The sequence below is a fragment of the Petaurus breviceps genome, unplaced genomic scaffold (genome assembly GCF_028583685.1).
Source record: "Petaurus breviceps papuanus isolate PSGF00001 unplaced genomic scaffold, PetGlider_PUasm1.0 125, whole genome shotgun sequence".
Taxonomy (NCBI): Eukaryota; Metazoa; Chordata; class Mammalia; order Diprotodontia; family Petauridae; genus Petaurus; species Petaurus breviceps.
Window position 1 is genome coordinate 4,568,505 of NW_027185653.1, and position 19,926 is coordinate 4,588,430.

Sequence of the window (19,926 nt, forward strand, 5' to 3'; positions counted from 1 at the left end):
CCACAAAAAGATCTGTTACAAATATTTTTGTGCATGTGGGTGCTTTTCCCATTTTTATGATCTCTTTGGGATACAACCCTAGTAGTGGTATTGCTGGGTCAAACGGTATGCAAAGTTTAATAGCCCTTTCGGTATACTTTCCAAATTGCTCTCCAGAATGGTTGGATGAGTCCACAATGCCACCAGCAATATATTATGTTCCAACTTCTCTACATCTTCTCCAACATTTGTTATCTTTCTATTTTGTCATGTTAATCTATTTGATAAGTATGACATGGTACCTAAGAATTTGTTTTGATTTACCTTTCTCAAATCAATAATGACTTAGAGCATTTTTTCACATGATTATGGAAAGCTTTAATTTCTTCATGAGAAAACTGCCTGTTCATATACTTTGACCATTTATCAACTGAGGAATGACTAGTATTCTTATAAATTTGACTCAATTCTCTAAATATTTTGGAAATAAGGCCTTTATCAGAGATACTGGCTGTAAAAATTATTTTCCAGTTTTCTGCTTCTCTCCAAATCTTGGTTACATTGACTTTGTTTCTGTAAACATTTTTCAATTTAATGTAATCAAAATTATCCATTTTGCATTTCATCACATTCTCTGTCTCTTGTTAGGTGATAAATTCTTCCATTCTCCATCAATCTGATAGGCAAAATTTCCTTGCTCTCCCAGTCTGCTTAAATTAGCCTTTATATCTAAATCATGAATCCATTTAGAATTGATTTTGATATACAGTGTAAGATGTTGGTCTATGCCTAGTTTCTGCACTACTGTTTTCCATTTTTCTCAGAAGTTTTTGTCAAATAGTGAGTTCTTATCTCAGAAACCAGGGTCTTTGTTTTTTTCCAAATAGTAGATTACTATAGTCATTGACTGCTGTGTCTTGTGTACCTAATATATTCCACTGATTCACCACTCTATTTTTTAGCCAGTACAAAGTAGTTTTGATGATAACTGCTTTATATTACAAGTTAAGATCTGGTATGGCTAGGCCACCTTCCCTAGCAGTTCTTTTCATTAATTCCCTTCATATTCTGGACCTCTTGATCTTCCATATGAATTATGGTATTATTTTTTCCACTCTGTAAAATAAATTTTGATAGTTTGATTGGTATGGAACTGAATAAGTAAAGTAATTTAGGTAGAGTTGTTATTTTTTACTACATTAGCTTGACCTAAACATGAAAAACTGATGTTTCTACAATTATTTAGATCTGACTTTATTTGTGTGAAAACAGCTTCAGAATTGTTTTTATATAGTTCCTCAATGTGTTTTGGCAAGAAGACTCCCAAATATTTTATAATGTCTACAGTAACTTTAAATGGAATTTTTCTATCACTTACTGCTGGGCTTTGTTAGTAATATATTGAAATGCCAATGATTTATGTGGGCTTATTTTCTATACTGCCACTTTGCTAAAGTTGTTTATTATTTCAAATATTTTTTACCTGATTCTCTAGGGTTCTTTAAGTACATCACTATATCATCTGCAAAAAAAGGTGATAGCTTAGTTTCTTCTTGCCTATTCTAATTCCATCTATTACTTTTTCTTCCCTTATTGCTATTTCTTGTACCATATTGAATAACAGTGGTGATAATGGACATCTTTTTTTCACCCCCTATCTTACTGGAAATGCTGCTGAGCCCCATTACGTATAATGCTTGCTGATGGTTTAAGTTAGATGCTACTTATTATTTTAAGGAAGGCCCCATTTATTTCTATGCTATCTAGTGTTTTTAATAGGAATAGGGGTTGTATTTTGTCAAAAACTTTTCCTGCATCTATTGAGATAAACATATGGAGGTGGAACCAAGATGGCAGAACGGAAGCAGTAACTTATCTAAGGTCCTCCTTGAATCCCATCACTAAACTCTAAAAAGTGAATCTGAACGTATTTTGGAGTGTCATAATCCACTGGGAGGCAGAGTGTGGCAGAATCCAGCTGAGGAAAGTGCCCATGTGGGTCCAGGCAGGGGGAGCACGGAGCATGTGGGGTCTGCAGCAGCTTGGACTAGAGAGCAGACTACAGCAGAGAGAGAAGGAGCCCCAGCCAGCATACTCACCCACCCCAAGGGTGATTTGCAGCCATCTCACCACAGGATGTAACTTGAGGATCCATTGGAGCTGGGTAAGACAAAGCTCAGGTCCCCACAGCAGAGACAGCAGCTTCTCCTGGGGCTATCAGCCCCCAGACTGGAAGTTTAAAAATCACCTGCTTGGTTTTCCAGGGACTAGGATGGCAAAGTAAACTCTGACTGCTTCGATTCCCCCTCCCTGACCAAGAAAACCCAGAGATAAATGCCCCACCCAGAGTAAAATCCTGAATTGGAGAAAATAGTCTCAGGCTTAGGAGTCATTGAGAAAGGGCATAACTGAGGCAGCAAGGAGTCTGAAGAGAAGAGGGGGAGGGGCCCCAACAAGCCCCACCTCACCTGACCAGCAAAAGCCTGCCTGAGCTGTAGCCCAGGGGCATAGAGGCAGAAATCTGAAGTGGCCAGACCACCCCTCCCCCACAGATTACTCTGTGAGCCTCAGCATAACTCAGGGAAAACACTGAGAGGCCTTGGCCTCAAACCAGAGGCCACAGCACACAAAATCAACAACCAGGCCCTTGGCTCCCAGTCTGAGAAATTAGGAAATAGGAAATTACAATGAGAAGGAAGGAAGCTGAGAAGGAGAAGGGGATGGGAAGAAAATCGATTAGAGCTTATTATAGCGAGCAATAGCAACTAATCTATACTCACACCTGAGACCACAGAAAGAAATATGAACTGGTCTCAAGCCCAAAAAAGCAGTCTTGGAGGAGCTCAAGAAAGATTTTACAACCCAAAGTAGAGAGGTAGAAGATAAATTTAAATCTATAGTGACCAAATTGGAAAAAAAAAAAAGTCTGACTGAAAAAACAAATCCTTAAAAAGTAAAATTAGGGGGCAGCTAGGTGATGGAGTGAGTAAGAGTACCGGCCTGGCATCAAGAAGACCTGGGTTCGGTTCCAGCCTAAAATACTTAACACCCACACAAAATAACTGGCTGTGTAACCTTGGGCAAGTTACTTAACCCCAATTGCTTTAAAAAAAATTTTTTTAAGTAAAATTAATGAGCTAATTGGAGAAAATAGCTCCCTAAAAATGGACCTTCAAAAACTAACCAAAGAGAGTAATTCACTAAAAATTAGAATCAGTCAAATTGAAGCTCAGGACTCTATGATGCACCAAGAGTCAATCAAATAAAACATAAAGATTGAAAAATTGTAAGAAAGTGTAAAATATCTCACTGGAAAAACAACTGACCTGGAAATCCAGGAGAGATAACTTAAGAATTTATTAGTCTACCAGAAAGCCATGATGAAAAAAGCAACCTGGACAACATCCTCCAAGAGATTGTCAAAGAAAACTGTCCTGAAGTCCTAGAATCAGAAGGTAAAATATTTATCAAAAGAATTCACCGGTCTCCTCCTGAAAGAGATACCAAATTGAAAACTCCAAGAAATTTAGTAACCAAATCCCACAATTACAGGATTAAGGAGAAAATACTGCAAGTAGCCAAAAAGAAACAATTCAAATATCGTAGAACTACAGTCAGGATCACATAGGACCTAGCAACTTCTAAATCAAAAGATGAGGGATTGGAATTTGATATTTTGTAAGGCAAAAGAGCTAGGATTACAACCAAGGATCAACCACCCAGCAAAACTGAGCATAAACTTTCAGGCAAGGAGATGGTCATTTAATGAAACAAGGGACTTCCAGATTTTCCTGATGAAAAAGCCAGAGCTCAATGGAAAATTGATCTCCAATTACAAAACTCAAGAAAGACATAAAAAGGTAAACAAGGAAAACACACACTCACACATACACACACGCACACTCACGCACACATGCACATAACTTGGGATGCAATAAGAGCAAAATGTTTACATCCCTAAATGAGAAGATGTTAACTGTCAATATCAAAATTTATATGATTATCATGACCTTTAAAAAGGTTATACATAGATAGAGGGTGTGAGTATAAATGAACTAATCTGATGATTTAAAAAAAAACCTTATTAAGAGATAAACATATGGTTTCTGTTAGTTTTGTTGTTGATATGATCAATTATGCTGGCGTAATTTTCCTAATATTGAACCAGCCCTGCATCTCTGGTATAAATCCTACCTTGCCATAGTGCATTATTCTTGTCATAAGTTACTATGATCTTTTTGTTAGTCTCATTTAAATTTTTCACATTTTTTTTCATTAGGGAAATTTGTCCATAATTTTCTTTCTCTGTTTTAACTCTTTTCAGTTTAGGTATCAGTACCATATTTGTATCATAAAAAGAATATAGGAGGACTCCTTCACATATTTTCCCAAATAGTCTGTATAGCATTGAAATTAATTGTTCTTCAAATATTTGATAGAATTCACTTGTAAATCCATTTGGCCCTGGAGATTTTTTCCTAGGGAATTCATTGATGGCTTGTTCAGTTTCTTTTTCTGAAATGAGGTTATTTAAGTATTTTACTTCTTCTTTTGTTAATCTGAGAAATTTATATTTATGTAAATATTCATTTATTTCACTAATTTTGTCAAATTTATTGGCATATAGTTGGGCAAAATGATTCCTAATCATTATTATAATTTCTTCTTCACTGGTGGTGAATTCACCCTTTTCACTTTTGCTGCTGGTAATATGGTTTTCTTCATTCTTTTCTTTAATTAAATTAATCAAAGGTTTATGTATTTTATTGGTTCTTTTTTTTCATAAAACCAGCCCTTAGTTTTATTTATTAGTTCAATAGTATTCTTAATTTCAGTTTTTATTAATCTCTCCTTTGGTTTTTCTGAATTTCTAATTTGGTATTTAATTGAGGATTTAAAATTTGTTTTCTAGCTCTTTTAGCTGCATGTCTAATTCATTGATCTACTCTTTCTCTATTTTATTCATTTAGAGATATAGATTTAGAGATTTAAATTTATAGAGATTTAGAGATATAAAACTTCCCCCAGAGCCACTTTTGCTGCATCCCTTAAGTTTTGGTATGTTATCTCATTGTCATTCTCTTAGATGAAGTTATAGATTGTTTCTAAGGCTTGTTGTTAGACCCACTCATTCTTAAGGATTAGATTATTTAGTTTCCAATTAATTTTTAGTCTATCTTTTCATGACCATTTAATATGTATAATTTTTATTGCATCATGATCTCAAAAGGATGCATTTAATATTTTTGCCTTTATGCTTTGAATTCTGAGGTTTTGTGTATGTGCCACATACTGCTGAGAAAAAGGTATATTCTTTTCTATCCCCATTCAGTTTTCTCCAGAAATCTACCATATCTAACTTTTCTAAAATTCTATTCATTTCTTCAACTTCTTTCTTGTTTATTTTTGTGGTTGTTTCTTGAGTTGAGAAAGGGGGAGGTTGAGGTCCCCCAATAGTATAGTTTTGCTGTCTATTTCTTCCTGGAACTCCCTTAACTTCTTCTCCAAGAATCTGGATGCTATACCATTTGGTTCATATATGTTTAGTAATGATATCTCTTCATTGTCTATGGTGCCTTTTAGCAGGATATAGTTCCCTTTATCATCCCTTTCCTTAGATATATTTTTGCTTTTACTTGAGCTGAGATCAGGATGGCTGCCCATGCTTTTGTTGTTTTTTTTTAATTGCAGATCAAGTATACTACATTCTACTCCAGTCTTTTACCTTTACTGTCTGTTTCAAATGTGTTTCTTTAAAAAAACATATTGTAAGATTATGGTTTTTAATCCATTCTATTATCTACTTCCATTTTATGGGAGAATTCAACACATTCATATGCACAGCTATCTGTGTCTTTTACTCCATCCTATCCCCCTCCCCCAGTTATGCTTTTATTTTTTTCTCCCTTTCCTTCCTTGAAAGAGTTTTGTTTTTGACCACCACCTTCCTCAATCTTCCCTCCCTTCTATAAGCCCTCTCCTTTATCTTTCTATTTTCCCTTACTACTACTTCCATCCCTTCTCCCTTCTCACCCCCTCCTTTTCCTTTCCCCTTTCCCCTCCTACTGCTTAAAGGAGAAGTTAGGTTTCTATAACCAACTATGTTATTCCTTCCTTGAGCCAAAGCCAAGGAGAGTAAAGTTCAAGCAATGCTCATCTCCCTCCCATATTTCCCTCTACTGTAATATGCTTTTGTGCCTCTTCATGTGATACAATTTACCTTTTTCAGGCCTCCTCCTTTCCTCTTCTACAATTATAATCACTTTTCAGACCTTAAATAGGTTTTTATCCTCACATCAGTCAATTTACACCCATGCCCTCTGTCTATGTACATCCTTTCTAAATGTCATAATAAATATACAGTTCTCAAGAGTTACAGGTGTCATCTCCCCATGTAGGGAGGTAAGCAGTTTGCCTTTGTTGAATAATATGCATTATTTTCCTTTCCTGTTTAACCTTTATGCTTCTCTTGAGTTTTGCAATTGAAGATTAAATTTTCCAACTTTTCATCAGTAAGGTCTAGGAGTCCCCTATTTCGCTGTATATATATATCTCCTTGCCTGAAAGATTATGCTTAATTTTTCTGGGTAGTTGATCCTTGATTGTAATATAAACTCCTGTGCCTTACAGAATATCACATCCCAAGCCCTCTTATCTTTTAATGCCATGGATCTCTGTAGAAATTTTAGAGTCCTATATATTACCTAATCCCAGAAAACTTTTCTTTCTCCAACACTGAAATAATAACAAAAGAACCTTAGTTCAAAAAAGAGGGCATGTCCCCTATCTACCTCTAAGTGCAAAGCATGTGAAAATCTGTGCATGTGAATGTCTATGTGTCCTGTTATTAGATAAGAATCAAGAAAAGGTTGGTTGTTTTCTCACCTCAAACACAAAAGGGTGACTTGTGATTGACCCTAGGTCCTAAATCCCCTCATACGGAATAGAAAAAACAAAACTTTTATAACAAAGACATACAGTCAAACAAAACAAATCCCCAACATTGACCTTACCTAGAAAGGAATTTCTTATTCTACATTTTGAATCCATCCCCTCTTCACCAGGAAGTAGGTAGCAGATTTACCATCCATTCTCTGGAATCATAGTTTGTAATAACATTAATCACAATTCTTAATTCTTTCATTTTTTTAAATCTTTACAATTTTGTAAGACCTAGAAGATCAAGTTCTGTCGCCAAAGCCTTCGGTACTGTCAAATGGGTCATATCAGGAAAGGGCATGATTTAGTCAGCAGAAGCAACATTAAAGGATCAGTATCGCCATCTCTCTGTTTTTCCATTTCACCTTAATAACCATGAGATTTCTCCAACTGACTTACAGCTGAAACCTTTCAGATAGCTTTTCCCCCATTAGAATGCTATTTCCTTAAGAACCTGCATTGTTTTACTTTTCTATTTGTTTTTTCCCACACTTAGCACAATGCTTTCTGCATTATTCACTCATTCATTCTTATTGGACTTATGAAGTACATATACTGTAATTTATTCATTCATACCCCCGTTCATAGGCTCCCCTTCAGGTCAAAGGGTGTACACAATTCAATGACTTCTTAGATATAATTCCAAAGGGCTTTCCAGAATACCTAGACCAATTAACAGCCCCATGAACAGCATAGAAATGTACCCAATGAGCTAGAATTTCAGTACAAGTCAGTTTGAAATGGCAACCAGAAAAATAAATGCAATGATAGGCATTATGAGAAACACAATGTCAAGAATGAGGGAGGTGCAACCTGCCGTGTTCTGCCTTCATCAGATTAAGTCTGAAGGGAAGTTGACAAATAATAGTGTGTTCATAGAAAACTCTCCAGGACAATGAAGGTGTTAGAGATTATGGCATCAGGATCAATTGAATGATAATTATCTTCAAATATTTGAAGAGCTGTCACATGGAAGAGGGATTAAAATTGCTCTCCCTTGTTTTAGAGAGTAGAATAAGGAACAATTGAAGGAATTTGGAGGAATAAGTTTCCATTTAATGAAAAGAAATAAAAATCTTGTCTTGTCCCAAGTGTAATGGGATGCTTTGGAAAACAGTGTGATCTCTATTACTTCAAATCTTCGAGCAAAGATTGAATAAGTATTTGTCAGAGATGATAATACAGAGAGGATACCATTTAGTTTGGACTAAATAGTCTATGTCACTTATAACTGAAATTTGGAAATTTCTGAAAATTTAAAATTCTCTGATTTTCCCATTTTCTGTCTTAGAAGATCCCCATTAGAAACCTAATTTCTTCAAGAGGTAGGAATCCCTGATGTCTGGGGGTACGTTGTTCATGATGCTCAACTGGTTTAGCCAGAAAGTAGAGAACTACAAATTTTACTACAGGGAGGCCTACCTTTGATTTATTATTATGATTACAACTATTCCCCTAAAATGGAATCGGCTCTGTATGTGTGTCTGTGTTCATTTGGCACAGAAGATACACTGCCCTCATCACAAGACTAATCCAACAACAAATGCTTCATTTAGCTCACAAAATCCCTGTGAGGTATAGACTGTTATTATACTTATTCTACAGACAGGAAAACTGAGATTGAGAAAGATTTAATGACTAACTCTGGTTTACACAGATAATTAGTGTCTGAGGTAGACATTCAGTTCCTATCTTTCTAACTCCAAGTTAAGCATCGCCTCTGCTTTTTCACCAAGCTATGCCATACATGCAACTTATTCTACATAGAACTTCTTATGTTATCAGATCCTACTACTTTTATCTTCATTAATTCCTCAGACCATCTCCTATAACCTTGCCCAGTTGTCTCCACTTCTTGTCTCCACTCCACATTGATAATCAGGTGAAATACTCACCATAATCCTAAGAAGAGAGCATATTAGTTGATACTGAGCCAGCCTCAGAGTCAGAAGAATCCCATTTCAAGGCCTACCTCTGACTTATATACCCTCTGTCCCTAAGCAACTTATTCAACATCCTAGTGGCCCCAGAGTGGTAGGATTACAATTTTGGGTACACAAAGGACTTTAGAGGGCATTGGGACTATTGAGTTTTTTAGGAGCTCCTTATGCCAGTGCATTCATTGCAATGATTCAATATAAAGTTGATAAAAGGTGCTACTTTAGAATAACAAAACATCTTAGGGAGAGTTTTATACCTGTATTTAACAAAGAAATCCACCCATTCAGCTGTGAGTGTTATATTTTTATATTTAGTATGTCTATATGTCCTTAAGGAATACAGGGATTTGTGGGAAAACATGGATGAAGAAGACATAGGAGATGAAAGGGATGATTTTCTTCACAGGAAAGAGTACTCAGTCTGATGCAATTATGGATATTTAAAAGAATCTGGATGTGATATTTCCCTAATTCATCTAAATTAATAATTATTCATTTTGCCTGGATTTCTACTTGCAATTGTAACAGTGATTTCATCAGAACTTAAATATACTCTAAAATAAAATAAAATTGGTCTCATTATCATATGTGTTCTTAAACGCTCTTTAGTCACTCTCTCTGAAGGATGGTTTTGCTATTCTTGAGACTGGAGGTGTAAGTGAGTGCAAGAGGGAATCAAGACTTGAGACATTATAAAGACAAGTTTAGCCCCATGTAAAATATTGTCATAGTTACATGACATAATTTATATATAATTTATAATCCTAAGCTTTTTAAAATCACTCACAGAAGTTAAAACTCTGATCACACATTATGCTGCTGAATTCTGTCTGCTCAGAAAATATAATGTATTCTTCAAATGCCTCCTCTGTTGCCCTACCACAGTCCCTGGCTCCCACAGCTACTCACTCCAACTCTTTCTTATGCTTTTTTGGAAAGTGCCAGTGTGTACATAGAGGCTGTTATTGTGTTAGTGGAGAATTCCCACAAGCAGAGGTGTGCTGGTGCCAGATCCAACTGTCTCTTAAGAGAAGATTATTAAATTTTCAGTGAGAGAATTTATACCTCATAAATCAGTAAATGCAACAAATTAGTACTTTATTTATTGATTCTTTAGATTTAAGAAATGATAGAGAAAATATTAATAATATGTATTTAAGAGAACTGATTTTTAAACATTTGCCAGCACAGCACTGCTCACAAGTTCATAAAACCTTGCCTGTTCTGTACCTTAGTCTGTTTTCCCATGCTATAGGACTTGAAGGATATGGAAATGAAATCACATCCCTAACTCAGCAGTTGATGGAGGATTGCCTTGTTAAGAGAAGTGAAAGTTTCTAGACTGAATAATGAAAGTTTCTAGACTGTGAGTTCCACATACCAGGGGAATTGGTGGAAAAGGAATTTTGTTCTAAGAATTGACTGAAGAAAATTGATTGAACCTCTCTTTCCAGGAGCAAAGGTAGTATTAATTTAATTACTGTGCTCAACAGAAGAGATGAAAAGGAGGAAGTTGGGCAGGAAGATAGGTAGATAGACAGCAAAATGAGATGTAATGCTCTGACCTAGGAATAGCTACATATGGCTAGGTGAGTTTGAATGAACACACAGCTCAGCCTCAGGGCAGGAGTTCCAGAACTGAGTAGATTAATACCCTCAGAAAAACTAGTATGGAGGGCATACCGCCAGGTGGAGAGAAAAGGATAGTAATAAGGAAGATGCCTGTCAAGATTGGGAAGTGAAACGTAGTTTGAATCAGCAAGCTACAGTAATCTAGGTCACAAAAGTTCCTTAAGACTAAATTATCCATATTAAAATATTTATAAATAAAATTCTAAAAACAAAATAATCAAGATCTGCAGCAATGTGGGAATGTATTTTTTAACTGTTTTAGACATTTTCTCTGAATTTTCCGCTTAATGTCATTGACTTGAGACTTTTCAATTCAGTAAGAAGAATTAGTGATATGCCATCAATATCCTTGGCATTCAGTTCTTTAGCCGTGGAATATCTAAAAGCTATTTACTGAACATGTAACATTTTCATTGCTTATGAAATGACACTGTAGGACCTATGGCAGTAATTTGCAGTGATGAGATTTACAAGGGTATTTTTTGGTCGCAGAAACAACTGAAAAATAATCATTAAACATCTGGGCAGTTTTCCTTAATAATTTCCTTAAAGGATGTTGTCTAGGGCCTCCTTTTGATCATGGCTTTCAAGTAGTCCAATTAATCTGATATTGTCTCTCCTGGATCTATTTTCTAGGTCAGTTGTTTTTCCATGAGGTGTTTTACATTTTCTTCTATTTTTCTTTCATTCTTTTTAATTTGTTTGATTGATTCTTGATGTCTCATAGAGTCATTTTCTCCCACTTGCCCAATTCTAACTTCCAAACAGTGGTTTTCCTCAATTAGATGCTGTACTTTCTTTTCTATTTAGCCAATTGTACTTTTTAAGTAATTGTTTGCTTTTTCCAAGCTATTGGATCTTTTTTTTCATAATTCTCTTGCATCCCTATTATTTCTTTGCACAATTTTTCTTCTGCCTCTCTCATATGATTTTTAAGCTCCTTTTTGTGCTCTTCCATGAATTCTTTTTGGGCCTGATGCCACTTCTTGTTTTTCTTTGGGGTTTTGCCCATGGATGTTTTAACATTACTGTCCTCTCTGAATTTGTGTCTTGACTTTCCCTGTCGTATAATAAGTTTCTAAGGTCAGAGTCTTTTTTGTTGTTTCCTGGTCATCTTCTTTGACCCTTTTCCTTTCTTTTATATTTGAGCTAAGCTCCTGGGCTAGAAAGGACAATGTCTCAGGCTTCTTGTGTCAGTGGCTACAGGACCTGGATGTTTACCTGTTGCTGCACTGATGCTACCCTGAGGACCACATGGGACCCTGATGTCTGGTTCTGTGCTGAGGGGGTGGGGTGGGAGGTGGTTGGTGTAGCTGGAGACTGTAGGGGTCTGGTAATTTACCTGGTACTTAACAGGAGTCCTATTGGTGGTATCTGGCTGGCATGTGCTGAGGCTGGTGGTGTTTCTGCATTTTTCCAGGTATATACAGAAGCATGTGGTGGTCCGGTCACTGGCAGCTACCTATTTGCTTACTTACCTGCAGGGTAGGCTTCTACCTGTTTGACTGGGGTTATATTGAAGCAAGGAGAGGTCTGTCTGCTGAAGGTTACTTATTTGCCTGGGGCTATGCTGAAGGATGTGGAAGTCTGAGCACTAGAAGATGCCTCTTTATCAGGGGCTAACTGAAGCAAGTGGGGGTTCTTAGAGTTGGAGTGTGCCTAGTCCCCTGCTTATGCTGAGGGATGGGGGAGATGCTGGTGTTGATATTTGCCTGTTCCACCACACCAGAGCTCAGTATCTACTGCTGGTTTGCTGAGATGGAGCTTGGTTCTGGCTTGCTGGAATGCTTCCTGGTCCTGGACCATGCTCTCCTTTTACCTGAGTGAAACAGACCTTTCCTGTCAATTTTCCAAGTTTCTTGGGCTTAAAGATTGTTTCACCCCATCTTTTGGCTGTTTCTGCTGTTCCAGGACTAGTTTGGAGGGGCACTCTTTTATGGTTGTTTGGAGGTGAATATGGGAGAGTGATTACAATTTAATACTTACTCCACCATCTTGGCTCCCAGACGTCAATTCTTAATAATCTACTGATTTAAAATAAGGGTGTCTGGGCCTTGCCAACCTCCCCTTCTGCAACATTAGGACTTCTAAGCCTTCCCATTTGTCCTGTCGTCATATTTTTTTTCTATATTTTGCCTCCTTGAATTCAAATGTGAGTTCTTCAAAAGCAGGTGCTGTCTTGCTTTGTTTATTTGTATCTCCAATGTTAACAGAGTGTTTTGTACTTATTATGTGTTCTTTCTTTCTTTTCTTTTCTATCATTCCATCATAGATACTTAATACATGTCTGTTAATTGCACAGTGATCTGAATGCACAGTTTAGCAGTAAAAGGAAAACAGTCTGAATCACATTGGGAAAATTGTGAGACACAGCTAATGATCATGTAATGCTCTCCTTTTAAAAACTACCCATGTTTTCTTATTTACATTGAATTAATTAAAATTTTGGAATGCCAAATCTTCATAGCGTCAAAATTATTTTTGACTCAAGGGTAGTAGGGAAATTCATGATAGATGCAATTAGACTGTAGCATATCTACAAAAATGACATACACAGGAAGTGGTTTAAGGGGATTTATCAAAGAATCATATCATAATAATGGAAAAGTAGTTATCAAATGAGGGTAAGGGTTAATGGATGGATAGCATAAGTGCCACACTTATACCCATCAAGTATAAAAAAAATCTATAGGAAGGTCCCTATGAAGACCCTTGAGAGGAACATGGATAAGAATCACAGTGTATTTAACAATTGCTTATTTTACAGTTGAGGATACCAAGGCCTATAGAGTTTAAGTGACTTGCCAAGGGTCACACAGTTCATAAGTGTAAGATTAAAATCTAAGGCAAGATTTTAACTCAGATATTCCTAAACCCAGGTTACACACTCAGTCCATATAGCATATACTACATAGCATTCTATATGTACCACATAGCATCATGAAATATCCAGTATGCTTTCATCCATCTTGCCCTGCTTTTCTGTATGTCTTTGGTTGGCACACAGAAGAAAATCTGAAATCTCTGTCCATTGTATATTAAGAGACTAATACTTTTTTAAAGTCCTCTTTTCCCCCAAAAAATAATTCAGCTGAATGTATTTTGTTTCATCTTTATGATAAGTGCAGATTTTCAATTAAAAGGCAAATCCTTCACTTCAAAATGTTGAATAGGATCATACTTAAAGAATTCCAGCTAGTTAAATTTAAGGTGCTAAACAAAGTCTCATCCAAAAATATTCTTTGACTTTATGCCAGTGCCATTTTGACTTCGCTGTGAATTGGATGTATTTTCATTCACTTTAGGATGTTGCTTCCCAGTGTTTTGTTCCTTAGAGATAGGCAGCAACTTCTGATAGGAATATTGACTTTAGCAAAGCTATTACTTTATCTAAGAGTGCTATTACTGCCAGCTAAAGATAGTACTCTCTTTCCTAGAACACATTTAAGTGAATGTACACAATAAAAAGGTAGTCTTCCCATTTTGCCTAAATTAATTTGGTGCTTTATTCATCAACCTAACTCTACCCCACTCACCTTTCTCTATGATTTTCAGTTCTATCCAATTCAGCTCAATTCAATTCAATGGTTAAATATATACTATGTGTAAGATAATGGAACTTGCCCACTCACCTTTTCTATCATTCCATACATTGCTTCTTAACATTATTCATACTCCTTCCAATTTACTCTACTATTTTTGCTATTCGGACTTGTATAATTATAGACATGGATTGAATATTACATAGCACCTTACAGTCAGAAGTAGTATATCTAGGCCATATCAAAATCCTCCTCTCAACTATCTTGATAGTGGTAGGGAACAGGAGAACAAAATAGGTCAAGGTTTTGGTTCAGAAGAAATAAGAAATAGAGGAAAAGGTGATTAGCCCCTAATTTAAGAAAACAAAACAAAGATTAGTACATGAGTCAATGAAACCTTCTGTCAGCCAATTAGCAAGTCTTCCTGTACTAAAATGAACTCAGTATTATGTTGGACACTGAAAGGATATGCAAATAGTATGGGACATAGGTTTACATAATCAAGAATGTGCTATCTGCTTCTTCAACTTGATGGGAAAAGTTGAGACAGCAGGTAGCATCCAGACACACCTGTGACCTAATAGACATTAGCCTAAGTCAGTAGTGAAACACTGAGCTTCCTCATTTCATAAAAGTAACACAATATACAAATTTTCTGTATATGTCCTTGACTTGATGTTTATTACATAGCCTAAATTTCCACAGATTTGGTAAAGTTTATCTTAGATGCAATGGGTTCCTTTTAAACAATATGTCAGAAGGGGCAGCTAGGTAGAGCAGTGAATAGAGCACTGGCGATGGAGTCAGGAGGACCTGAATTGAAATCCGGCCTCAGACACTTAACACCTTGTTATGTGACCTTGACCAAGTCACTTAATCCCAATTGCCCTGCCTTCCCCCTCCAAAAAAAAAAGCAAAAAAATGTGTCAGGAATATTGATAAAAACTTTGCGACATACATACATATATATATATATATTTCTTTTTACTGAAGTGTAGGATGAGCACCTCAAAATGCTTTTGTTTTCATGGTTTCATCAGAGGAAACAAAATTTTATCAATTTGTAGCCTGGAGGGGCATGTGAATCAAGTCAATATTTGTGAGAAGCTTAAATGAAAGTATTTTTAATTATGGTGCTCATCTCTGCTTACAAAAGAACTATTCAAAACTTTAGACCAATCTAACTCTTGCTTTTTGAGACTTACTCAGCTATCCCAACAAATTCACTTATCGGCATATTACTCAAAACTTAACAATATAACAAGCTGTCTTCATGATGAGCAAGAGTAGAATTTAACATCTACTAAATGACCTTCCACTGAACCCATCCTCCAAATCCAGAGGCTTTTTAGTTTGATCCATTCTATAATCTGATTTCCCCTAACACCATTTGTCTCGTTCAGTTATTAACAAGTTCTAATTAGTATTCACTCAAAAATTTTCCATTGGTGAAATATATTTGTTAAACTTTAAAAAGCATAGCAATGTTCTGACCAAGGTACTGAATTCCCATTCACATCCTATATTTTATGTCTTTATATTCCGATTATTAATGAAATAGGACACTCCTTCCTTAAAGCAGGTTGTTTTGATAACTAGGAAATGAGAGTTACAGCTACCTATATTGTATTTCATGTAGTGTCTGGAGTTTTCCCAAATTGTTCTTTCAGCAATATTGAAAGGTATGATTTCTGAAGTGCCATGTTTCCAGTCACATCTCTTTTACTGGGTAACATTATGTTTTCCTCAGAGAAGGCATGAGAGAAAATATCCAGGGCAGACAGGGATATAGGCCATTAAGTAATTGAAAAAGTAGTTGTTTTCTCAGAAATAAGCTATTTGAAAATGAATAGGAATCAAATCAAGTTGGCAGGAGAGTAAAATAGGAATCCTGTTAGGATATACCATTTTCACTGAACCATCTCGGTTATTCTAAGCCCATATGTCTTGAATAAGGGGACCTGTTAACATCATTATGTTTTTGGTAGTTTATTCTATTGCTGTAAAGAATGGGACTCAAGAATGGGCTAAGGGGTAAGAATTATCATCAGTTCATTAGGAATTTCGATAGTTTTCCCAGGTTAAACTCTTCTTTGAGAAAGTTATAAAAATAAGTTATATAAACAAAAAAACTTAGGGCATGAAGGGGAAAAAAAGATAATATTTCTTCCATTTCCTATCACTTCTTTCATGCCTCCATAAATTGCCAGATCAGGGATAGCTGAGAATTATTCCTGTCCTTGCTTCCCTCTTTTGTGTTCAGCTTGTTTATGCAAACATTTTCTTTCATCTTCATATTCACAATTATGTAGTTGCACAAAAGATCTTTATAGATCAATTAGGTATATTCTTTCAGGACAAAAAGAATTACTATGAGAAAAAGAGGCAGTGATTTTGATTATGGTAACATTTTTTTTTCCTGTCCTGTAGTGTGAGTTGAGGAATGACAGCCTGATTGTGCATGTTTTCTTCTGGGTCTAACTCAACTTAGTTCTGTTTATTTACTGGGATAAAGTTTTGGGGATGAGGTTGACAAATTCATGTAATAAGTCCCTATATTATCTGAGGAGTACATAAAATAATCAGGACTCTGGTCATCTAGTTAGAGGCTAATCCTAAGGAATAGCAGACAAAGGGATCTTCAAAAAGTCCTACCTGCACCTTTGTGAATCATTATCCCAAGTTTAAAAATAAGGAGTTTGAGGCCTAAATAGCCAAATAATCTACCCCTGTGGTCACCCAAAAACTACTAGGCAATTCTCAAACTGAAGTCTCCTCATAATGCATTGTAACTTTAAATTATAAAATCTCCCTAAAGTAGTTGGAAAACATTTAAGTCTAAACTATAATGTAAATCTACACTTAAGTTACATCATCAGTTTTAACTAGAAGAAATGGCTATAGCCTATACATTTCAACCCTTCTATCCATATTGTATTAATTTTAGCTTACTAAATGGAATTTGTGAGTAGGTTTATCACAATAGGTACAACTTGCTCCTGTTTTTGTCACCTGTCAGTTGTAATTTATGTGTGACTGTCTATGTCATTAACACTCTGGGGTGAGGAAAAACAATACCAAAGTCAATGAGTACCACATTTAAAGAAACTGTACCCTGGCCCTCCAACAAGTCTTCTAATTATACTATAGATATAAATTTGAATGTTTTTCCACAAGTTACTAATCAAGCATTTAATTTCACACAGCAAAACATTGCCTTAAAGTCTCCTTTTCATTCAAGTACATTCATCAAAATTATATAAGATTTCTTAAAAGACATAACTGTTTGACAATGTTCTGTCATTAATATGAAGCAAGATAGAAAATTAAAGTTGACTAGAGAGTGAGCCTATTGAACATTTCAAACTGGATGGCTCAGAGATATCTTAAAGTCATCCTCCCGCCACTGCAAAAAAAAACAAAAAAACAACTTATTAGCTTTCCCCTAAATCCATCCCTCCCTTCTCTATTTCTTTTGCAAAAATCACCATTTTTCTAGTTTCTCGGGTTTTCAATGTTGGTTACATGCTCATCTCCTCATTTGTTCCTCTAATAAAGTCAATAGTCACACATTGTCATTAGGCCCTCCAAAACATCTCTCATATTTGGCTTATTCCCTCTAGGTCCTCTATCTCTTTTGGATATTATTGTGAAATCCTCCTAACTTCTTGACTCTCTGCTTCAAATTTCTCTCTCTCTCTCTCTCTCTCTCTCTCTCTCTCTCTCTTTCACTCACTCTCCCTCCTATAGACAACAATACTGAAAAAAAAATGGATTCTCCCAAAACATAGGTATGACCATGTCACTCTTTCACTCAATAAAATCCAGTGGCTCTCTATTGCCTCTAGGTTATAAACTTCTTTCATTTCCATATTCACAAGTTAGGTAGATATAGATCAATTAGGTATATTCTTTCAGGACAAAAAGAATTACTGTGAGAAAAAGTTTAGTTTTTTAAAACATTAATAAAGTAAATTCAACCTCTCTTTCCAGACTCGTACATATTATAATCAAAGTGACCTTCCCTCTATTTCTCATATCATACATTCTGTACTTTGTCTCTATATCTTTGCATTGCATATAACCCAAATACATTATTTCCTCCTCTAATCTTCCTTATTGGATCCTTCTCTTCCTTCAAAATACAGCACAAGCAACACCATCCACAGGAAGTCTTTCCTAATCTGACCAAATTTAATGCCTTCGCTTACTCTTTCACATTTAACTACTTTGTATTTAACTACCTAGTTAACACTTTTCTCTAGACTTCATTTTTGACTCTCAGGATTTTTCTACCTCTGTCCTAGCAGGCTCACCTTGGAGATGCCTTTGTGTAAAGGCACAGCTTTCCACTGTGTGAACAGCTTTCAAGGCTCTGATTACATACTATAGTGAACTCTCTATTTATTCGTTAACAACTCGGAGCAAAACATTCACAGAAAATCAAGATACGGCATTCACAATGTTACAACTTATCACAGAAAATTAAAATATAACATTCACCATGTCACAATTCAACAACTTCTCACTAAAATGGCCACATAGTTTTCAACAAAGTGGTCACATAGTTTTCAACAAAGTACAATCATTTAGTAACTTGATCATTCAATCATCCTTAATTAAGGGACACAAAGTACAAAAGCCAAAACCCTCCACCCATGGGTTGCAATTAAATTACAATTTCATCAGTGACTACTCAGTACCCTCTTAAGGGGTAGTGGAAAGTACAAAAACCATTCATCCCTAGGTCACAAGTAAATCACAATTTCCTCAGTCACTACTTAGTACCCTAGTTCATCAGTCACTACTCAGTATCAATGGAGAAGTCTTTTCATCTTGACTTGAGGCAGGTAGCTCCTACCTGAATCCACCAAACTGTCACCTGGGTTCAAAGGCAGACAGCTCCCAGTTCCTTGTCCAGTTCTCTGTGCAATTCCTGCTCTACATTGAAGCTCACATTGTCCAGTCCATCTCAAATCCTTCACAGTCTTTGTTCCTAGGAAGACAAGGCTTAATGAAGCCACAATAACATTCATGCACATTAAGAAAGCCTTAACAACAATTGTACAAAATACCACAGTCATGCTTCCTCAGTCTTTGGCAGCTCCACCTGACCCTTAGAAGTCTTGCCACTCACTACAAGTTCAAGTTTTGTGTCAGTTCTCATTTATCTTCTCAGTCCTTCTCAATTCTCAGTTCAGTCTTCAGTCCAGCAGTAGGAGCCCACCCACCAGATGATTGCTGAGAGAAATTCTCTCTTTGTCTCTCCCTCTCTCTTCCTCTCTCCCCAGCAGCAGCTGCCTTGCCTCCGTGATGCTTATCCCAAGAAGTTCTGAATGTCCAGCTTGTGCTCTTCCCTATATAGGTATTAGCTCCTCCATGTTCAGCCCCTGCTTGTTATGTCAGCAACAGGGGTTTGTACCACCTGTTTCTTTACAGAGGCTTAATTGGAAACTAGGTGCTAAGCACCTGTCAGCTTGGCAATGAAAAGGGATCTTCAAATGTCATTACTATTGAACTTCGCTCCTGCAGCCTCCTCCTCTGCTTAGTTCCTGCCCAGAACTTATCATTTAAGAAAGTGCCCAGGACGTACATCCTCACTTCTCTCTTGGAGCCTCCTTAGTATCCTTATCCCTCTGGAGATGTCACTGGCCTGTGACCCTCTGTTGTAAGTGCTATATTTCTGTCCAGGACAAAAATTAAAAAAAAAATCACGATTACTTTTTTTCCTGGCTATGCTACTGACTCTGCAGAATTTTTCATTTACCCCAACCCGAGATCCCTTTTATGTGGTGTGTTTCATTCTGATTACATTAATTACATCAGAATGTAAGCTCCTTGAGAAAAAGGAATTTTCTTTTGCTTGTATCATATTCCCAGAATTCAGCACGATG

The 19,926-nt window shown here is 36.3% G+C and overlaps 1 pseudogene; it reads left to right on the forward strand.

The window, feature by feature from the left end:
• Positions 1-19,926, forward strand: part of LOC138163517 (E3 ubiquitin-protein ligase ARIH2 pseudogene) — a 51,259-nt pseudogene that overhangs the window by 1,045 nt on the left and 30,288 nt on the right.